At 35.6% G+C, this 20975-nt stretch overlaps 1 long non-coding RNA gene across 1 annotated transcript in view; it reads right to left on the reverse strand.

The window, feature by feature from the left end:
* The window catches only part of LOC134730835 (uncharacterized), a 429507-nt gene that overhangs the window by 351751 nt on the left and 56781 nt on the right, over nt 1-20975 (reverse strand). The window lies entirely within an intron of this gene.

Raw genomic sequence — 20975 nt, forward strand, 5'->3', positions numbered from 1 at the left:
CCATCTCAGAGCCCTTGAATATTCTCTTTTTTTTCTGCCAGGGGCTTTTCCCTTAGTTATCTCTACATGGTCCCCACCCTTACTTCATTCGTTCTCTACCCAAAGGGTCCTTCCTCAGAAAGACCATCCCTGATCATTATCTGTCACTGTCATTCATCATATCTGGTGTCAGGCATTATTGGTACCACCATATCAATCTTACTGTGAGTTATTGTTATTCATTGATGGCATTATGTATTTATTTGTCCATTTATTCATTGTCTGTCTCTATCACCAGAATGTAAGCTCCATGAGGATAGGAAATTTGTTTTGTCCTTTTCTCTGCTTCATCTGCAGCACATAATGGGTGTCCACACCAAATGAGTGAATAAAATGGTTGAATGTATGGAAAAGTAGCCTATATACTCAACAGTTTTACCTGGTCTCAAACATTGAAATAACCCAACCACTCTTCTGCAAGAGATGAACCATTTAGATTCAGAAAAATCTAGGCAGAATTCCACACTTAAGCCTCACTCAGTCCTATTTGCAATGCAACTGAAAGCCAGGGATTTGTTCCATTTTCTTCTTTGTGTGTCTTGGTTTTCAAATGAGGTGTTTAATTCCAGCCAGCATGCTGAGAATGCAGCAGACTCTGTGTTGGGCCTCCTGTTCCACCTTGGGGATTCTCACACAAAGCAGGACAGCATTATTAATCCACTCTCTACAGATGCTGCGGTCGCACCTTGCAGATTGTCAAAGAGAAGTGACAGATGTGCAGTGCCTAGCAGCCTTGAAAGTCAACTTATGGGGTTCTGGAATTACGGCTTTCAGAAAAGTCATTATTGATCAAGTAAAGTTTCCAACTCAGAGAAAGTGACGGCTTGAGGAAAACAACATTGTTTCAGAACACAGCTGGCTTGATCTGGATTGTTCTTAACATTCTGAACCTAAGCATCTCAATTGAAAAAAGTGTATATGGAGAATCTGCCATGAACCAGAACTTATGCTAGAGACCACAGCATTCAAAACAGAAGGAAACACTGTCTTTGTTATCTGGACTCTCATACTCATGGTAGTGAAAGTGTGATTCACACTAAAAAGTCCACAGATGTGTCAATAATGTGTCTCTTTAAAACTTAGAAAAATGGCCATCTTCCAGTCACCACTTAAAATATTACAGGTGGACTTTGACATTTGCTATAGAAAACAAACAAAAGCCACTATCAAAATTACTATTTTTTGTACCATGATTATAGAGTAGGTTTGTGGAATAGGATTAAATTCCCTGATCATGTAAGCAACAAAGAAAATAATTACAAAAGTTGTTGTCATCTGTACCTAGATTTTAAAAAAGCTTTCCATTCATACTAGTTCGAGATTCTATCCTGGTCACTGAGTCTTGACGGAATGTATCTAAAACTTACCTCCTTTTCCATTTTGACTTCCTCTCCTGGGATTTATCTGCCTCTTCAATTCTTAATGCCTGCCTCAAGTCTTGGCTACTTTGGGGTTTCTGGTCACTTACAAATGACCACTATTTGAAACCTTGAACACAAGGTTTCTAAACCACTCAGCTGGCACACCAGTGCATAACTCCTGCCTGGCTTTCTGCCCACATCCTGCAAAGAGAACCCTCTTCTGTTGCTCTCTGAATCACAGAATGACAGCCATAGAGATGGTGAAGTGAAACTGGGCACTCTTAGAGATCAGGCTAGCTTCAGATTCCTTCTGCTAGACACACTGACATTTTCTGAATAACTAAAATTTGAGCTTTGAAGATAGGAAGAATTTTGTCTGAATCTCTTCAAAAGAAATAATGTGCTACTACACATGGTAGGGACTTGTCTTATTAAAGAAAATGTAATTAAGATACTTTATAAGATAAATAAATTAAATGACAAAAGCAACTGATTCGCTTTTCACCCTGGAAACCTATTTCTCAGTATTCTACACAGGTCTCAAATCAAGAAAAATATATTTGATATCGATGTTTCCACAGGATAGATGAAAAACATAGATAATAGGTAGATGATGTTGTTGTTGATGAAGATAGATTAGATAGATAGATAGATAGATAGATAGATAGATAGATAGAATAAGAACTGAGTTCTAGAAGAAAGTCTAGAAGAAGACAGGAACATTAGCCAACAGGACATATATTCAGTCCACCTAAGGCAATTCTCAGCTTGGCTTCTCTGAAAGAAATGAGATAGTAAAACACTAAGAAAATCTTTAAAAGGAAGAGCTGATCCTTTGCATTGTTTTTGGCAATAAAACACTGAGCTTTCAGAGATTAGCAGGAAAGCCAAGCAATGACCTGACGTTCCAGGTCACTAGAAGATGCTGACTTAGACATGATTATATTAGTGCTTTGTTCAGGGACTTCCAAGTGAATGCACATACAACTGATAGCTTCAAAATTCGGTCTTTTAAGTAAGCATTGCTTGAAAGCTTTTAATTATTTTTTTCTTACCCATTTGCATCTCTGTGTTCTCCTGGTAAAAGAAGTGTGGTGGCTCTACAGCAAATATGTTTTGCAGCTTTTGTGTTTGGAGAAGGTGGAGGGAGAGCAAGGAAGCTGGTGTTTACTAAGTTTTTCCTATGTACCAATTATTTCACATATATTAATAGATTTCATCCTTAGTAGTATCCAGTATTTGTCTAATAATCTAACTGTAGAAATAAGAAGCCTAAAACTCAGCAAATTTTCTAATCATATGGCTGGGGTTTGAACTCAGGTATGTCTGACTCTTGAGGTCACACTCTTACCAATATACTGGCTGCTGAAGAACTTTAGGTTTAAAGAAAGGGAAAAGGAAAATTACAGGGAGAGGGAAAGCATAGAGCTGCAGTCAAACTCCATTTGTGCCAGACCTCACAGTTCAAATGCATAGCAGCATAAGACCACCTGTCTGGTCTGTAGTGGAGTGCAGGTAGTAGGTAGACATAAGGAATCTTGACATACAAAGGGCTTTGGTGATCAATGAGCTCAGAACCTTTATCTTAGAGTTAAGGAAACTGAAACTGAGAAAGCTCCTTGTCCAAGGTTATACTTGATTTTTGAAAATTTGTCAACATCAGAGCTAAGCCTAGAACCCATAAATCCTCATTCTTAGTTCTAAACTCATTCCATTATTCCATTCATTCTACTTGAGCAGGAATTCTCAGACATAGGACCTGCAATCATTTCCTACGGAGATCAAAATCAAGTGCAGAAGAAAAGACTTTAGCCTGCGACCTGAGACTACTCAGAAATCCTAACATTTATTCAAAGTAATGAGTCCTTTGAAAAGACTCTTTCTTATTACAGTAAAGCATAAATTTAAATTGCAACCAAAAGAAAATAATTTCACCCTTAATCCCAAATTTATCTTCTGTGCATAAAGAGCATGGATTAAGAGACAGTATTTACTTGCTGTGTTGCCTTAAGTCACTAAACTTCTCTGAGCTGCATTTTAATTATCTATAAAACGAAGATAGTAATAATACAGAGGTTCCTCATTATCTCAATTTTATTATCTGAGTCTGCAGCATAATGAGACTGCACAAGAAATCAAAAGCCATCATAACATGAAAATATCCTCTAATGCTCTAATGAGTTGCTCATTTATGAAATTAGTCTGCTCTCTGCATCCCTTCTCTTTTAAGATTTGTATTTATCTCTAACCATTAAATCAATGCCTTGGATCATTAGTCTATAAATATCTTGCAAATCCTTTGGCAAGCAAAACTGTAAATCTCAGAAAAGTTTCAGACTCTCAAGCGATGAATGAGAGCAGTGCTAGAGAACAGTGCAAAGTCACACACAAAGCAACGGACATGGAAGGATCTGGCCTAGTTAGCACCTCAAAACCACAGAAGAGAGAAAAGGTAAGGTTGGTGACAGGGCAGGAATTTTAAAGAAAAAAGATTTGAGTATCAAAATAACAATAAAAATCTTTGGGAAAGCTGATTAAACCTTGAATATTTCTCAAAAGTGACCTTTGAGGATTCTTTGAAAGTTAATAACATAAAAGGACATTGCATTATGTTCTCATTTATAGTTTTGCCAGAAATCATGTTTTTTTTTAAAAAAAAGGACTCCATTATTTTCAGTAAATATGTCTTATTGTCATTATAACCAAAATTATTACATTTATGAAAAATATATTATTTTTATTACCTTTACTTTTTAAAGGTAAAGTCTCAATTGAATCCTTTTTCCCTTATATACTATGAAATTTTTGTTGCAGCTTTAAGTGAATTTTTTGTAGTGAATAATTAAATTACCCTTGCATAATAAGGCTCTCTTTTATCTGTACCATCTTCTATTGTTATAGTAAACAAATGAGATAAAACTTGCAAATGCATTTTACAGATTCTAAAGTGCTACGTTAATGTTAGAATTTACTTTGTTTCCAAAAAAATGTTTATTTATTATGTGCAAGTTACCTCCACATACATTATTTATTTTATTCTCAAAACAACTCTTGGAGGTAGGTATATATCATCTCCAAACTATAAATTAGCCAAATGAAGAAACTTGTTCAAGGTCACATAGCTATTAGGTGGCTTATTTATACTGAGCGCCCACATTGGCTGTTCTCAAGTCTAAGGTATTCATTCTATTAATTTGGACCATGTGAAGCCACCAATTTTCAGTTCAATAATGGCTGAACATCTGCCTTTCATATGATTCTACCTTTGACATTCATTCAAGAAGTATTACTGTCTATTCCCCATCAGATACTAATCTGAATTCTAGGGATATAGTAGTGATCAATACAAGCAAGGTCACAGTTCTCATGAAAGTTACATTCTAGTATAGACCATAACATATAAACAATAAAGCAAATAATTTAAATAAACAGAACAAATGGCTTACTGTTGTTATGTGCTATGCAGAGGATTAATAACAAGTAGCTTATACAGAGTGTATGCTATAGGTCAGATAATGTAGCACTTTGCATATATTATTTTATTCTCATAACTCTATGAAGTAGGGAATATTACTATCCTCATTTTTTGGATGAAAATGCTGAAGTACAGAGAGGTTAAGTTACTTGTCCCGAGTCATGTAGCTGGTAGTGAAGGAGCCAAGCTTCAAACCTAACCAATCTGACCCTCAGAGGTACTCTTAAGCACCATGCTGTACAACAAGTCAATGGGATAAAAGTAACTGATATCTAATAGATAACTAGAATTGCTTCTCAACATCACATTTTTTATTAGTAATAGTACAGTGTTCAGTCTTCCTACACAAATACAAAATATAATGGATTATCTCAAATAACAAATTCTTCCCTCTAGTTCTTTTGCCAAACGGGGATTGTAGGAATCGGAGCACATTAGCCAAGAACAGTTTCGCTCAAAGTCTACACAACTGCTTAGGCTCTCATCATCTCCATATGGACCCCCTGCAAGATTGTATTAACATGCACAATGTATTCATAGTCTTGAGGACAACAGTTTACCACTCAATAATACTGGAACCGCACCATACAGTCCTATGACTACTCCCTCCAGGAAGGTGCAAAATTGGAAAGAAGTGTTGAGTGAATTGGAAATAGCCGACTTCAGGATGATTTCATTTCTCTCTTGTTGCCTCTTTACTTACTGTTCAGCTGTGATCCTTGCTCATCCCCAGATCCGAAGATCAGAGGAAATGATGATCGTATTTCCAATTAGAACAAATCGTAGCTATCTTGAGCTGTATCATTAATCCTTTCAGGGACATTTGTATTGTGTTACTCATTCTGTAGCCTAATGAGGCATAAAAGAAGAATCTCTTTCCTTTTCCTGTATCCAAATGTAGGTCCAAATAATTGCTCCTGCTGCTAGAGACTAAGGTTAATTTAAAGTAAAGACCCAGCTGGGGAAATGTTCACTGTCTAAGCAATGGAATCAAATGTGGATAGGCACTGTCATAAACCTATCACCTCGAGACTTTCCTTTTTGCAATTTGATCCTCAATTTTGTAATGCCTATTTGCCTACTGTTTATGAGTGTCAGAATTTTCCATTCCTTATGGACCAATGATTTTTTTCAATAAAATTATTTAACATAGTTAGTTCCCTATGGTGAGGACATTTTCACAGGCTTGCACTGAGCTCTATGAGCATAAGTAATTCTGAGGAAATAAAAAAAGGAAATAATAATTATAGTAATAACAACAATAAAAAACTGTTTAACATAACACTTTTAGTATTTGTTAAGTCACTCTCTTATTTAGAAACACGTGCTGAACCATGCATTAGGGCTGGGGATGCACAGATGACTAAGGAAACATTTCTACTTTTAAAGAGTTTATAATGTAATAGGAAAAGCAAAGAAGAGGTGCTACATTTAATAGCAATACTTCAGAATAAACATTATAAAAAATAAAAATATGGCAGATTATTTTTCTCACTAGTCTCTAGTGTTTCTTTTAAGCTCTTTCTAATACTAATCTTATTCAACAGAGGTTGACCCTGTAGATTTATCTCCCAAAACACCTGAGGAATGTGACATGTCCAACTAGTAATAGTGGTTTGGAGAACTTAGGTATGCTCACTTGGGGGAACATGTATCAGTATGTTGGTTTGAAGAGCAAACTGTTTTGAGAGAAAACACACCCAAGACATTTCATTTTCTCCTCCCCTCTCCTTCCTCCCTCTTCACCTTTAAACTTTATTAAAATTGTGTCTTGTAAGAATTAGCTGGAGTGCTTGTTAAACATCCAGATTTCTGGGCCCTTTCACTGGAGGGTCTAAAGTATGCTATAAATTCACTCATTTTTTTCTGCAATCAAAAGGAAATATATATATTTTTCCACTCTGTTTTGAATAGGATTAGAAAACATTCGGCATTCTCAGACACAGGAAGTGTTTTCTGGGCTGTTGCTATGTGCTTTAGCAAATTAGTCTGCCAGTCTCCTTAGGAACTCTGTCAGTTAGCTAGTTTGCTATATGTGCATCCAAATTATTGATTTTGTATCAAACTGTAAGATGCAATAATAAGAACATATTTACCAAAAGTAAGTGAGTTGAAAACCTAACCCAGATTTATGTTTGAAAACTACTATTATCAGAAATGAAGGGACTAGAGTTAAACCTACCCAAGAAATGCTACTAAGTTGAAAGCCAAATAGTATGTTAGGAGAAATTTGGATTATCACTCCAAACTTCTTTATTAATTCACTTCTTGCTCAATGACATCATTCCCTTTTAAGTATTCAAAGTGTCTATAGTATGTTCACCCATTTCCTAATCAAAACTTGCTCTTAGAAAAAGATCAGATAGTTTACTTATGTCAGAGATGTATATTTGAAAATCAATTCCATGTGAAATAAGTAATTCTAGTTGTAGTTATGAAGTGTCAATAATCATAAAGCAGGCTAAGGAAATTTTGTTTTGTCCTATGAATGAGGCATCTTGATACACTGAAATCACACAATGTAGGCTAGGAATATAATTGCAACTTGGTAAACAATCAAATTCCTTGAAGACTTTAGAGATTTGTAGCTACATTTATTGAATTATAAAGCCAGTGCTGATTGTGCAAGTGAAAACTATCTCTTTTATAATGTATAGAAGACAGATAATTAACATATTAATAAAGATGAAAAAACTAATATTTAAAATCAAAACAGAGTCTATTGCTAACTACTGATAGCATACTTTATATCATTGGAGAAATAAATACTTACGTAGCTCCTCTGCTCTCATACCCTTGCAGAAACTGGAGAGGGAGAATAAGACCACAAGGCAGTGGCCTGTGGCTTTGACTCTGAAGCCCTAGGATGAATTTCAGAATAAGAGCTGGAGAAAACTTCATGAAAAAAAAATAAAAATAATTTGAGGAGGGGTAGAGTTTCTTCTCAGGGGAAGGACATTGGGAAGAGAGAAGAGAGCAGAAGAGAAAGGATAGTGTTGATAATAAGTCTTCCTAAAAGAATAGCAAATATTGGTTTATTTTTGTGATTTCACTGAAACCATCTCCATCTTCACAAACAGGAAAATATCCAAGATTGAATCTGCCAAAATGCCTCATGGGAGCATTTTTGTTTTTCTTTTTTGTCATTTTTGAAGGAAATGGAAGAAAGGGTTTGTGTTCAACATATACATCATGGAATGAGGACAGCACACTTGGTATTAGAGGATAATTCAGACACTGTCCTATTTGATCAGAAGCCAGATCTCAGCCCCAAAGACGACCAGGAAGATGCAGACATCACTGCCATTACCACTCCCACAACTGCACAATCATATATACACACATGAACTATCTCTGCCACTGTCCATAGGAAGGAGTTTGAGCCAACTTTCTTTGAAACTCAAAGGTCAACTCGCATCTCAGCCACACATACAATATGTAGTTAATACACAGTATTTATGAAAGAGCCTTAGAAATATATTTAAATCTATCCAAATACGAGATGTAACATAGACGTTAGTATTTGTGTATTTTGATGGTAGCATTTGGTTGTTATCCAATTGAATTCCCTTAATTGTTTTGAATTTTACTAGGCAGCAGAGTGGGCAGATATATGGGAAAGAGGGAGGTAGAAAGGGACATACAGTACTCAACCCTATAAGGAGCTTCCAGTTCGACCCTAAAGTATTATAAATGGAAGCATCCTGCACTGCAACTTTCTACCTTCACCCTAATGTAAAAATTTATGTCCTAAGATTTGGTGAAGGAACCAAACATGTATGACTCAGTCGCTACCTCATTCTTTTTATTCATACTCCCACCAATTGTGCATCCCTGAGATGAGGACACATAGATCGAAATCAAGGTGTTTTTTCTAGATGTTGGTCTGCATGCCTGTTTCTCTCAGTCACCACTAATAGACTTCAACAGTTGTGGGGCAATAATTCTAGGTAAGTGATTCTACTTGGCAGATCCAACTTCTTCAGCTATGCCTAGGGATAAAGGTAACAGAAAGCCCAGTGGTGACCATAGATCCCAGTAAATTTCCCAATCTATATTTACAAATAATTCTAGTATTTTGATCCCTGTTCATCTTACTCCTAGCAATTTTCTCATTGATTTCAGACTTGAGCTGGGCTCAGGAGATGGATGATTAATTAACACCCCAAAACACCAACAATATAATTAATTTCCAGTGAAAATTATACTATAACTAAAACAGAAGTAACCTGGTAATTGATGGTGATTGCCTTGCAGCTATGTCTTGGAAGCCATCTCTAAAAAGGAAGCCAATTTTCCAAAAATGCATGTTAAATGCTGTACACAATTGATTCTACGTGCCATTAAGCCAAGGAGGATATTACTTACAGGGTTATTCACTTTTACTTTACTTTAATTAATGTTTAAAACCTCTAAATCACTTATAACAATTAAGACAATTAACTTTGGGGGGAACTGTGGATTTGGAACCTCATAACACTCTTTAAAATCGCTGATATTTTCTTCTTTTACTAGAATTCACTTTGATAAACCACAAGTCAGAATAGCAATGTATTTGGCTCCCTTTTTAAACACACTGTGTATGTCCCTATTGAATTTTAGTTTCCTTTTTAGAGTTCTGGGGAAAAAAAGAAATAGTAACCTTTCCACATATTTTACAAGGCTGAAATATTTTGATGGATCCTGATTACTGAAAGATTTTAAGTCCTATATTTCACATCAAATTTATAGCTGAACTTCTTTTTTATTGAGTGTTCTAATAAATAACAAAAAAAGCCTGGATCATGTGGTATTTTAGTTAGTAGAAGCACTACATATATAGATGTGTGTGTGTGTGTGTGTGTGTGTGTACTATAATTATAGTCTCTGAATAGGATCAAAATATTTCACATATTGGCATATTTATTTAAAATATCTTTCTAAAATATATGGAATAGAAAATAGTGTAATAAATACCAGTATTTATTAAGCACTTACATTTCAGGTGCTTCATAGAATATGGCTCATTTAATCTTCATGATGGCCTTATCACACTGTTTTCAAACTTTACACAAGGGTCCTCTGTGCAACTTGGTAAAAATGCAGATCCCCAGAGTCAATTCAGTCAGGATTCTGATTAAGTAGATCTGGAAGGATTTAAAGGATCTCTATTTTTAACAAACCTCTCCAGATTCCTCTGAAATAGGTAGCCTGTGGAACACACTGTAAGTAACATTGCCTATTAAATATTGCCTAATAAAATTTGACCATAATCTTAGATGAATAAACTAAGAATCAAGAAAATTAAATATCTTGTTTAAGTTCCCCTATTCATGAAAAATAATGCTTTTGCTCTTGAGATTAAGCATTTAAGTCTCATGAGGAATGGGGAAAAGGTTAAGAAATAGGAACAAAAACATGAGATAGTGGCATTGGAAAGTGATGACTATAAAAATAAGGAATAGTGGTAAGGTCTTTGGTTCTGGTCATGGCTGAGTATCTGGTATCAAACCTATCCTCTTCTTATCATAAATTGGTATAAAAGGTGGATAAAATATATAAAGTAAGTGTTTTCAGACACTGTTTAGCAATTAATACTAGGCTCTGGCCATTGAAAGAAAGGAAACATGAAGGTGAGTACTACATTTACCCTGATTTTCACCCTGAGAGTATTTTCTAATCTAGGGCAAAGAGAAATAAAGTCCTAAAAGAGAGTGGCAGTCTTGCTGGATTCAAATAAACCATTTAGGGCTTCCAGGACACTTGGATTTCGAGATATGGTATTATATAAGAAGGACCCAAAAGCAAGAGGCACCAAAATGTATGTAGCCATTTCCCCTAGGACATTTGGCCAACTTCTAAAACGCAAACTTGTAAGGCAAGATTTCAAATGGCCCACCAGAGAAAAACTACTAGGAGGCTAAAGAGCTTAGCAAAGATTTCAAGCCTGCAGAGTATTAAGAAAATGTTGGAGGCTGGGCGTGGTGGTTCACACCTGTAATCCCAGCACTTTGGGGGGCCAAGGCGGGCAGATCACAAGGTCAGGAGTTGGAGACCAGCCTGTCCAACATAGGGAAACCCCATCTCTACTAAAAATACAAAAAAATAGCCGGGCGTGGTGGCATGCACCTGTAATCCTAGGTACGTGGGAGGCTGAGGCAGGAGAATCACTTGAACCCGGGAGGCAGAGGTTGCGGTGAGCCGAGATGGCACTACTGCACACCAGCCTTGGTGACAGTCCAAGACTCTGTCTCAAAAAAAATAAATAAATAGAAAGAAAGAAAGGAAGAAAGAAAAGAAAATGTTGGATCTGAGGCCCAACAAGAGTACAGAGACCTTTGTGAACATCTCAGGCTTTCAGTTGAGACCTTGGAATGGCCATGCTCTAGAAGTAATGACCATGTGCCAGCAGTAGGGGACACTCTCAGACATGAAGGGCAAAACTGCAATAGTTCCATCCTAATAAACTCTGGAAGCAAGCCTCATCAGAATCAAGTGGTCCTCCAGTAATTTAAATATGTATCAGAACAAAATTTAACTCCATTAACTCTCACTAGAGGATAACAACAACATCTAGAGACTTCATCACCCACAGTGTCCAGCACATAAAATAAAACTTACCAGACAGCAAAGGAGAATGATACAGTGACTAGTAATCAAGAGATTAAATAATCAATGGAAGAGACTGAGAGATATTACAGACATTGAAGTTAGCGAATAAAGTCTTTAAAATAACTATGATTAACATCTTAAATAATATAGAAGAAGAGATGGACAAAGTGGAGTATTTCAGTGGGGTATTAGACAAAAAGGACTCGAACTGGTATTAAAAATCTGTAAAATAAAATATCTGAAATTTAAAACTCATTGGATAAATAAAAAGTGGACTGGACACAGTGGAAGACAGTATTAGTGAGTTAGAAAACTGTTCAATAGAAAAATATCCAAGCAGAAGAATAGAGAGGAAAACAAGAACCAGAAAACTGTGTAAGACACATGTGAGACACATTCAAAAGGCCTAACACATGTGTAATTATAGTCCTAGAAGAAGAAGAAAAAATATCCTCTATTTGAATAAAAGTTGGCTGAAAATTTTTCAAATATGATTAAAAAAAGACAATAACCCATAAATTCAAGATATTTAGCAAACTTTATGCAGGATTTAAAATATAAAAATAAAAATCTAGGCACAATGTAGTCAAAGTAATTTATCAACAAAAAGCAAATAACAAATTTAGCCAGAACAAAAAGGATACTAGCTTCAAAGGATCAATAGTAAAAATAAAATTTTTGCATAGAAACTTAGAAATTTCTTTAAACAGCAGAAAGAAAAAGTGCTACCAATTTAGAAGTCTATACCTATAAAATATCCTTCAAAAATAAAGTCAAAGACAATAGAAAGTAAGAATGAAAAAAAACTAAAAGAAAGATAAAAGTAATTTTATCTTGAAAGAAATTTATTCTCAGTAGACTTATAAAAATAAATGGAGAACAACAGAAAAGGGTGAATATTTACACTATTCTGCAAGTTTATTAAATAAAGAAGCATTCAATGAAGGGCTCCATTTTCTCAAAGAATTGTCGTATCACTGAAGCATGAGGAATATTATTGAATTAGACTCAGAAATTTTAATTCAAGTCTTCCTATAAACTTTAAAATGTGTTAATTTTATTATGACAATTTGTTAGTAACTAACAAGATGAAGTATAGCGATGAAATTGACCCAATCCAACATAATAATCATAAGTCATATATGCCAGAATCTGGTCTGCTAAATCTCCAGTTTTCATTTTCATGACCTCAGGAACTGCTACATAAATCAGCATGTTCTCACGACAGACATTTCGTGACATGTTGTCTGAAATTAACAGAGAAAGAAACTCAATGTGCAATTGTGGTTTCATTCGGTAGACTGTAAGCTTTGATTGCGTGCCCACTGAGGGCAAAGAATCAGAAGTAGCTCCCTCTAAATACAGATACAAGAAGCAGATGACACTCTGCAGGATGGATCAGCTCTAACTGCCTGGAAAATAATGCATATCAAAGAAGGAGAGTCGTTGAGGTTTGTTACAGAATTTTACCTTCTAAATTTCCTATTCGTGTATCATTTATTGATGATTGACTTTGTACTTGATGCTGTCCTAACTACTGGGAAAAAAATATTAAGTCAACAAAGTCTCTCTCAAGAATTTATAGTCTATTAGGAAAAGAGATAAACACAAAAACAAATAAACGTGATGAAGCATCCTAGGTAGCATAATAGAAATCTAGAAGGTTACAGTGTGACACAAAGGAGAAAATAAGCAATTCATCCTGGGATATGTCAGAAAAGTGTTCATAGGGGAGGTGACATGAGTTCTAAATTCTGAAAGATGAGAGGCCATCTGCCAATGGCTATGAAGGAGAAAAATATGTCAGACAGAAGAGTCAGAAAAGAAGGGCATGGGTTAGAAAAATAGTATTACTAATTTGGGGGTGAATCTGACACTCTGTGAGGTGAGGCATGGTTAAAAGGGATGCTGTAGAAGTTCACAGAAGAGGGATTATTGAGTATATCCTATGCCATGTATAAAATACAGGGTATTATTTTGATGGCAAAAAATGCTATTACACAGTCCGAACCCTCTTCAAAACAAGTAAATATAACTGAGCTCTATTAAAACTGCACTGTCCAAAAACCACATGATTATCTCAATAGATGCAGAAAAGGCCTTTGACAAAATTCAACAGCCCTTCATGCTAAAAACTCAACAAATTAGGTATTGATGGGATGTATCTCAAAATAATAAGAGCTATTTATGACAAACCCACAGCCAATATCATACTGAATGGACAAAAACTGGAAGCATTCCCTTTGAAAACTGGCACAAGACAGGGATGTCCTCCCTCACCACTCCTATTCAACATAGTGTTGGAAGTTCTGGCCAGGGCAATCAGGCAGGAGAAGGAAATAAAGGGTATTCAATTAGAAAAAGAGGAAGTCAAATCGTCTCTGTTTGCAGATGTCATGATTGTATATATCTAGAAAACCCCATTGTTTCAGCCCAAAGTCTCCTTAAGCTGATAAGCAACTTCAGCAAAGTCTCAGGATACAAAATCAATGTGCAAAAATCACAAGCATTCTTATACACCAATAACAGACAAACAGAGAGCCAAATTATGGTGAACTCCCATTCACAATTGCTTCAAAGAAAATAAAATACCTAGGAATCTGACTTACAAGGGATGTGAAGGACCTCTTCAGGGAGAACTACAAACCACTGCTCAACGAAATAAAAGAGGACACAAACAAATGGAAGAATATTCCATGCTCATGGATAGGAAGAATCAATATCGTGAAAATGGCCATACCGCCCAAGGTAATTTATAGATTCAATGCCATCCCCATCAAGCTACTGATGACTTTCTTCACAGAATTGGAAAAAACTACTTTAAAGTTCATATGGAACCAAAAAAGGGCCTGCATTGCCAAGACAATCCTAAGCCAAAAGAACAAAGCTGGAGGCATCACACGACCTGACTTCAAACTATACTACAAGGCTACAGTAACCAAAACAGCATGGTACTGGTACCAAAACAGAGATACAGACCAATGGAACAGAACAGAACCCTCAGAAATAATCCCACACATCTACAACTACCTGATCTTTGACAAAGCTGACAAAAACAAGAAATGGGGAAAGGATTCCCTATTTAATAAATGGTGCTGGGAAAACTGGCTAGCCATATGTAGAAAGCTGAAACTGGATCCCTTCCTTACACCTTATACAAAAATTAATTCAAGATGGAATAAAGACTTACATGTTAGACCTAAAACCATAAAAACCCTAGAAGAAAACCTAGGCAATACCATTCAGGACATAGGCATGGGCAAGGATTTCATGTCTAAAACACCAAAAGCAATGGCAACAAAAGCCAAAACTGGCAAATGGGATCTAATTAAACTAAAGAGCTTCTGCACAGCAAAAGAAACTACCATCAGAGTGAACAGGCAACCTACAGAATGGGAGAAAATTTTTTCAATCTACTCATCTGACAAAGGACTAATATCCAGAATCTACAAAGAACTCAAACAAATTTACAAGAAAAAAACAACAATCCCATCACAAAGTGGATGAAGGATATGAACAGACACTTCTTAAAAGAAGACATTTATGCAGCCAACAGACATATGAAAAAATGCTCATCATCACTGGCCATCAGAGAAATGCAAATCAAAACCACAATGAGATATCAACTCACACCAGTTAGAATGATGATCATTAAAAAGTCAGGAAACAACAGGTGCTGGAGAAGATGTGGAGAAATAGGAACACTTTTACACTGTTGGTGGGACTGTAAACTAGTTCATCCATTGTGGAAGACAGTGTGGCGATTCCTCAAGGATCTAGAACTAGAGATACCATTTGACCCAGCCATCCCATTACTGGGTATATACCCAAAGGATTATAAATCATGCTGCTATAAAGACACATGCACACATATGTTTATTGCGGCACTATTCACAATAGCAAAGGCTTGGAACCAACCCAAATGTCCATCAATGATAGACTGGATTAAGAAAATGTGGCACATATACACCATGGAATATTTATAATAGTATCAAAAATTGTAAAATACCTAAGAATAAACTTAACCAAGGAGGTAAAAGACTTACAGTGAAAACTACAATATGCTGATGAAAGAAATTAAAGAAGACACAAATAAATAGAAAGATATCCCATGTACACAAATTGGAAGACCTACTATGGTTAAAATGTCTGTATTACCCACAGATATATACAGATTCTATCCTATTTCCATCAAAATCCCAATGACACTTTTTATAGAAATAGAACAAACAATCCAAAATTTATATGAAACAACAAAAGACCCAGAATAGCCAAAGTGATCTTGACAAAGAACAAAGATGGAAGCATCACATTTATTGATTTCAAAATATATTATAAAGCTACAGTAATAAAAACAATATGATACCGGTATAAAGACATATATAAACGAATGCAACAAAAGAGAGAGCCCAGAAATATATCGACACATGTATGGTCCATTGATCTACAAAGTACACAATGGGAAAAGGACAGTCCCTTGCAAAAATAGTGCTAAGAAAATTGAATATTGACATGCAAACGAATGAACTTGGACCCTTATCTTATACCACACACAAAAAACTAACTTGGAATAGCTTAAAGACTTAAATATAAGATCTGAGAGTGTGGAATTCCTAGAAGCAAACAAAGGGGAAATCTTTATGACATTGGTCTTGGCAACGATTTCTTGGCTATGATGCCAAAAGCATTTTAGTTTTATATACATCAAACTTAAATGGTTCTGCATAACAAAGGAAGCATTCAACAGAGTGAAAAGGCAACCAACAGAATGGGAGGAAAATATTTGCCAACCATGTATTTGATAAAGAATTAATGTTCAAAATATATGAGCAACTTATATAACTTAATAGCAAAAAACAGAAGAAATATTTTTATTAAAAAATGGGCAAAGGACTTCAATAAACATTTTTTACAAAGAAGATACACAAATGTCCAACACTTGTAAGTGAAAAGGTAGTCAATATCACTAATCAGTAGAGAAATGTAAATCAAAACCACAATGAGTTATCACCTCGTACCTGTTAGGATACTACTATCAAAAAGACAAGGGCTAACAAGGGTTAGTGAGAGTGTGGAAAAAAGAGAACCCTTGTACACGGTTGGTGTGAATGTAAATCAGCACAGTCATTATGGAACAGCATGGAGGCTTCTCATAAAATTACAAATAGAACTACAATATTATCCAGCAATCTAACTTCTGGATGTATGTCCAAAAGAAATGAAGTCAACATCTTAAAGAGATATCTGCACTCCCATGTTCATTGCAGCATTACTCACAATTGCTAAGATACAGAAACAACATAAGTGTCCATTGGTGGATGAAGAAAATGTGATGCATAGATATCATATATTTATATATCTGTGTGTGGGTGTGATGAACCATTATTCAGCCATAAAAAAGGAGGAAACTCCACCATTTGCAACAACATGAATGAATCTGGAGGACATTATGCTAAATGAAATAAGCAGAGACAGAAAGACAAATATTGTATAATATCATTTATATGTGAAATCTAAAAAAGTCAAACTTATAGACACAAAGTCTAGAATGGTGGTTGCCAAAAGCCAGGTGGGAGGTGCATGGAATAGGGTGATATTGGTCAAAGGGTACAAACTTTCAGTTATAAGATGACAAAGTTCTAGGGATCTCATGTACAGCATGGTGGCTATAGTTGTCACTTCTGCATTGTATACCTGAAACTTGCTCAAGATTAGATCTTAAATGTTCTCACCACACACAAAAAGGAAATCACATGAAATGATGCATGTTTTAATTAGCTTTATTGTGATCATTTCATTTAGTGAATATATATATGTATATCAAATCATCACAGTGCACACCTTAAATATATACAATTTTTACTTTTCCGTTATACCTCAATAAAGCTGTTCATACTTAATTCTGAGGCAATCCAAGAGGTAAAATCATTGATTTAATAGTTTACATTTTGCTTTTTTAAGGAAGCAGATGGAATTGGATTGGGGTCAGAAGTCCTGGGTTCTAGTATATTGTCCATCAATTTTACTAATAGCATTTTCTTTTCAAGCTTTTAATTTTAATCTGTTATGTGATCATTGTATGTGCCTTTTCTAAGTCATAGGATTATTTAGGAGGCTCAAGTGAAATAATTAACGTAAAAGTATGGGATATATTACAAACCACTATATAAACATAAAATACTCTTATAAGAACCTTCCTTCCTTCCTTCCTTCCTTCCTTCCTTCCTTCCTTCCTTCCTTCCTTCCTTTCTTCCTTCCTTCCTTCCTTCCTTTTTTTGGAAACCACAATAAAATATTTTCCATTATTTTATCTCTTACATATATATATAGTTGTTTTTTAGTGCCAAAAAAAGTGTTAATGTTCTTGATAAAATTTTAAGATGCTTACTGTTGTTGTTGTTGCTCTTGTTGTTTTAATTTGACAATACTAGATGACCTCCCACTTTGCCTTTTATAACATGGAGTTCAAAGCTAAATATGTAGTTCATAACAGGAAGCTCACCCAAATGCCTCCTCTCACATCCCTTTATTTTTTTAATCTCTTATTTTTATTCCTTCTATTTTTTGGTGTAGTTTAACATCATAAGTCATTTCTGGTTCTGTTTTTAATTATCTACTTACACCTCATCTCATTCTAGAAAGGATTAAAACATTCATATTTAGAAGTAGATTAAAAATAATATGCCACAAATAAGGATAATGTATTCAGCCTCTAGTGTAATAAACACTCTTAGTTGATTCCCTGTCCAGAATCTTCCGTGGTCTCAATCTCTCACACTCTCTTAGCTGCCTTAAGAAGCATCCCTTTAACATGTTTCTTTTTCTCTCTCTCCCTCTCTCTCATTATTTCTCATTTTTTTTGGACTTTCTCTTGCTGTTCTGCCTTCAGCCAATCTTCTTTTCTCTATTCTGTCTTTCTTCTTTCTGTCTCTATTACCAGGTCATTGGATGTCTTAGTGGAGGAGCTATAACTTTTCAAAATTTCTCCACCCAGGTCAGTTCATTACTTGTTGCTTAGTGAACATTTCAGTGTTAGAAGATTGATGCTAGGAATGCACATTTGTGTGCAGTATAGAAATGTCTTAGCCTTGCCCTGATAAATTCTGTGTGTGTCTCTGTGTGTGTGTGTGTGTGTGTGTGTTTAAATTATGAGATGATCTGTGATTGCACTTCAGATTCAAAGTGATTGGACCCTAGATACATTTCCATGATGCCCATTTGTCATCTGGGAGTTTTGAAGATTTGATTATGACAAAAGACTAGGGAGAATTCTGGCTTCACACATTTTTGTCATAATGAAATTCTTCCCCACCAGCTACTTCACTTCGGGACCCTAAAAATACAGTCCATTAGACAAGTGAAAAATTTATAGCTGATGCCCTCTTCTTCAATTTCTTGCTTCTGGTGCAGGCCCCACCTCTCATAATTTCACCTCAAGCAGTATTGCTCGCAGCCAGAACTTACAAAGTGGCCTGTTATCATTAGATGTATAGAAACCATTGGTTGTTAAGATTATGCCCTCAAAGCAACTCTACTTTCTAAAAGGAAAGAATGAGTTGTTAAAGGAGGTATAGAGCAGAGGCTTAGGTGGCAAACTGGACATAAAATTTACTGAGAAACATCCAGTGTTTCCTTTAAATTCTGCACAAAACCTAACACATTTCTGGAGCTCTTAATCTCACAGTGTAATAGTTTGAGTGAAGGAGGAGGAGCCACAGGGAGTGTGGCTTTGCTTAACTAAAAACCCCTAAATACTGTGCCGTTCCCTCCCTAAGAGGGATTATAGAGAGTGCAAATGGAAGACTTGAATTATTTATGAAAACTGTTAATCAGAGGCATGGTTGCCAAGGGAATGAGGCAATGTGCCCTCAGGTAGACAGTCTCCTGCCAAAAATCTGACTTCTTTTTCTTTTCTTCTTTTGCTAATTCCAGTGATCTGTTCAAACTTTTCAACGGTAGATCCTGGAGATGTACATGTTTAATGTGGCAGAAAAACCTAGAAACACCTCCAACAAAACTGAGACAGAAGTAGCTTACAAATGAGAGCTCAGGTGGGAATAGAAGCTGTTTTCAAGATGGAGAGTACAAAAAAACGAGGGACCAAGGCCCCTCTATTCAAAGAAATGTGGTTATTTTACCTGTATGCTTTGTTTCACAGCTATGATGTCATCTCTTGCGATACTGATATTCCTTAGAGGAATTATGAGGAAAAAAACAGACTCGATCAAGCAAAGGATAATTTTCATTCTCATAAGCCTCATTCTCTCTATTTCCAAAATGGAAAAAGAAATGCAGACATCAGGGTTGCTCTTTCCTTGCAGGGATACCTTAAAGATGTAAAATTGCAATAAGCACAGAATTATGTATCAATCTTGTTATACTGTGGACAGAGACACATTTGCAAAATGCAAATCTGATCATATCACAGATCTCCTGGTTTAAAACATTTCAATGATTTCTATCTCTCTAGAGTTAAAGATGAGAATCTTTATCCCATCCCAGGCAAGCTATGCCCTGCATGATCTGGCTCTATGCCAAAACCCTTCCTAGCTCCTTCATCCAACCACACTGGTCTTCCTTCAGTCCTTCATAAGCTTTGTGGTTACTTGAGCTGCAGGATTTTTGCAGAAACAATTCTCCCTGTCAGGAATGATCTTCCCTCCTATCTTCACCTAGTTAACCCACTCATTCTTCTGAGTTTATTTCCTGAGGAAAGCCTGGGCAACATACCTAAGATATATTTCCCTCTTACATGCTTGTATAGCTCCTCTCCTTGGTAATACTGGACTTATGTCTTGTTTACTAACATGTATTTGTGGGATTGTATGTTTAAATCTCTCAACAGTACTCCAAACTCTGCTTTTGTTCACCGTTTTATCTCTAGGATCTAACAATTAAATAGAACATATCTAATGTATCGTGAAGAAAGAAAAAAAAACAGATAAAATATGTGTGAAAAATTTTTAAAAATGAAGGAGACAAAACAAGGAAAAAGAGAAGGAAAGAGGAAAAGAAGAAGAAGGAAGACCATCTAATTGAAGCGGAAACATTGAAGTCAATGATTATTTGATGTAAAACAAATCTAGCAGCACAGTTAAAACTATTTATTAGACTAATAAAGGTACTTTTTGTTTCTTTTTACTTTCCCAAGGTACCATTTCATCCTTTCTTAAAATCCACCTCCACCACACATGGCTACTCTATACTGCTAGTCTGTAAGCAAAAGCTTGTTTACTGTGTTATTATCGTAGAACACTGGCATGGATTAAGATGAAGCAGGCTCTAAAAATAGTCAATGAGTCAGATTTTAATATAGATGAATCTAGCATTCATTACACGATGTTGGAACCTTACATATCACATGAATTAGGAGAATCTTTTCTTGTAAAAAGGCCAGTTCTTTTATGTAAATTTCTCCATATATTACTGGTAAATAGGGAAAGATGTTCTTGTAACACAGAAGTATTGTTGGTTCTTATATATTGTTTCCCAGTAGCTTAATGTTTTAA

The sequence above is a fragment of the Pan paniscus genome, chromosome 7 (genome assembly GCF_029289425.2).
Source record: "Pan paniscus chromosome 7, NHGRI_mPanPan1-v2.0_pri, whole genome shotgun sequence".
NCBI classification, from domain to species: Eukaryota; Metazoa; Chordata; class Mammalia; order Primates; family Hominidae; genus Pan; species Pan paniscus.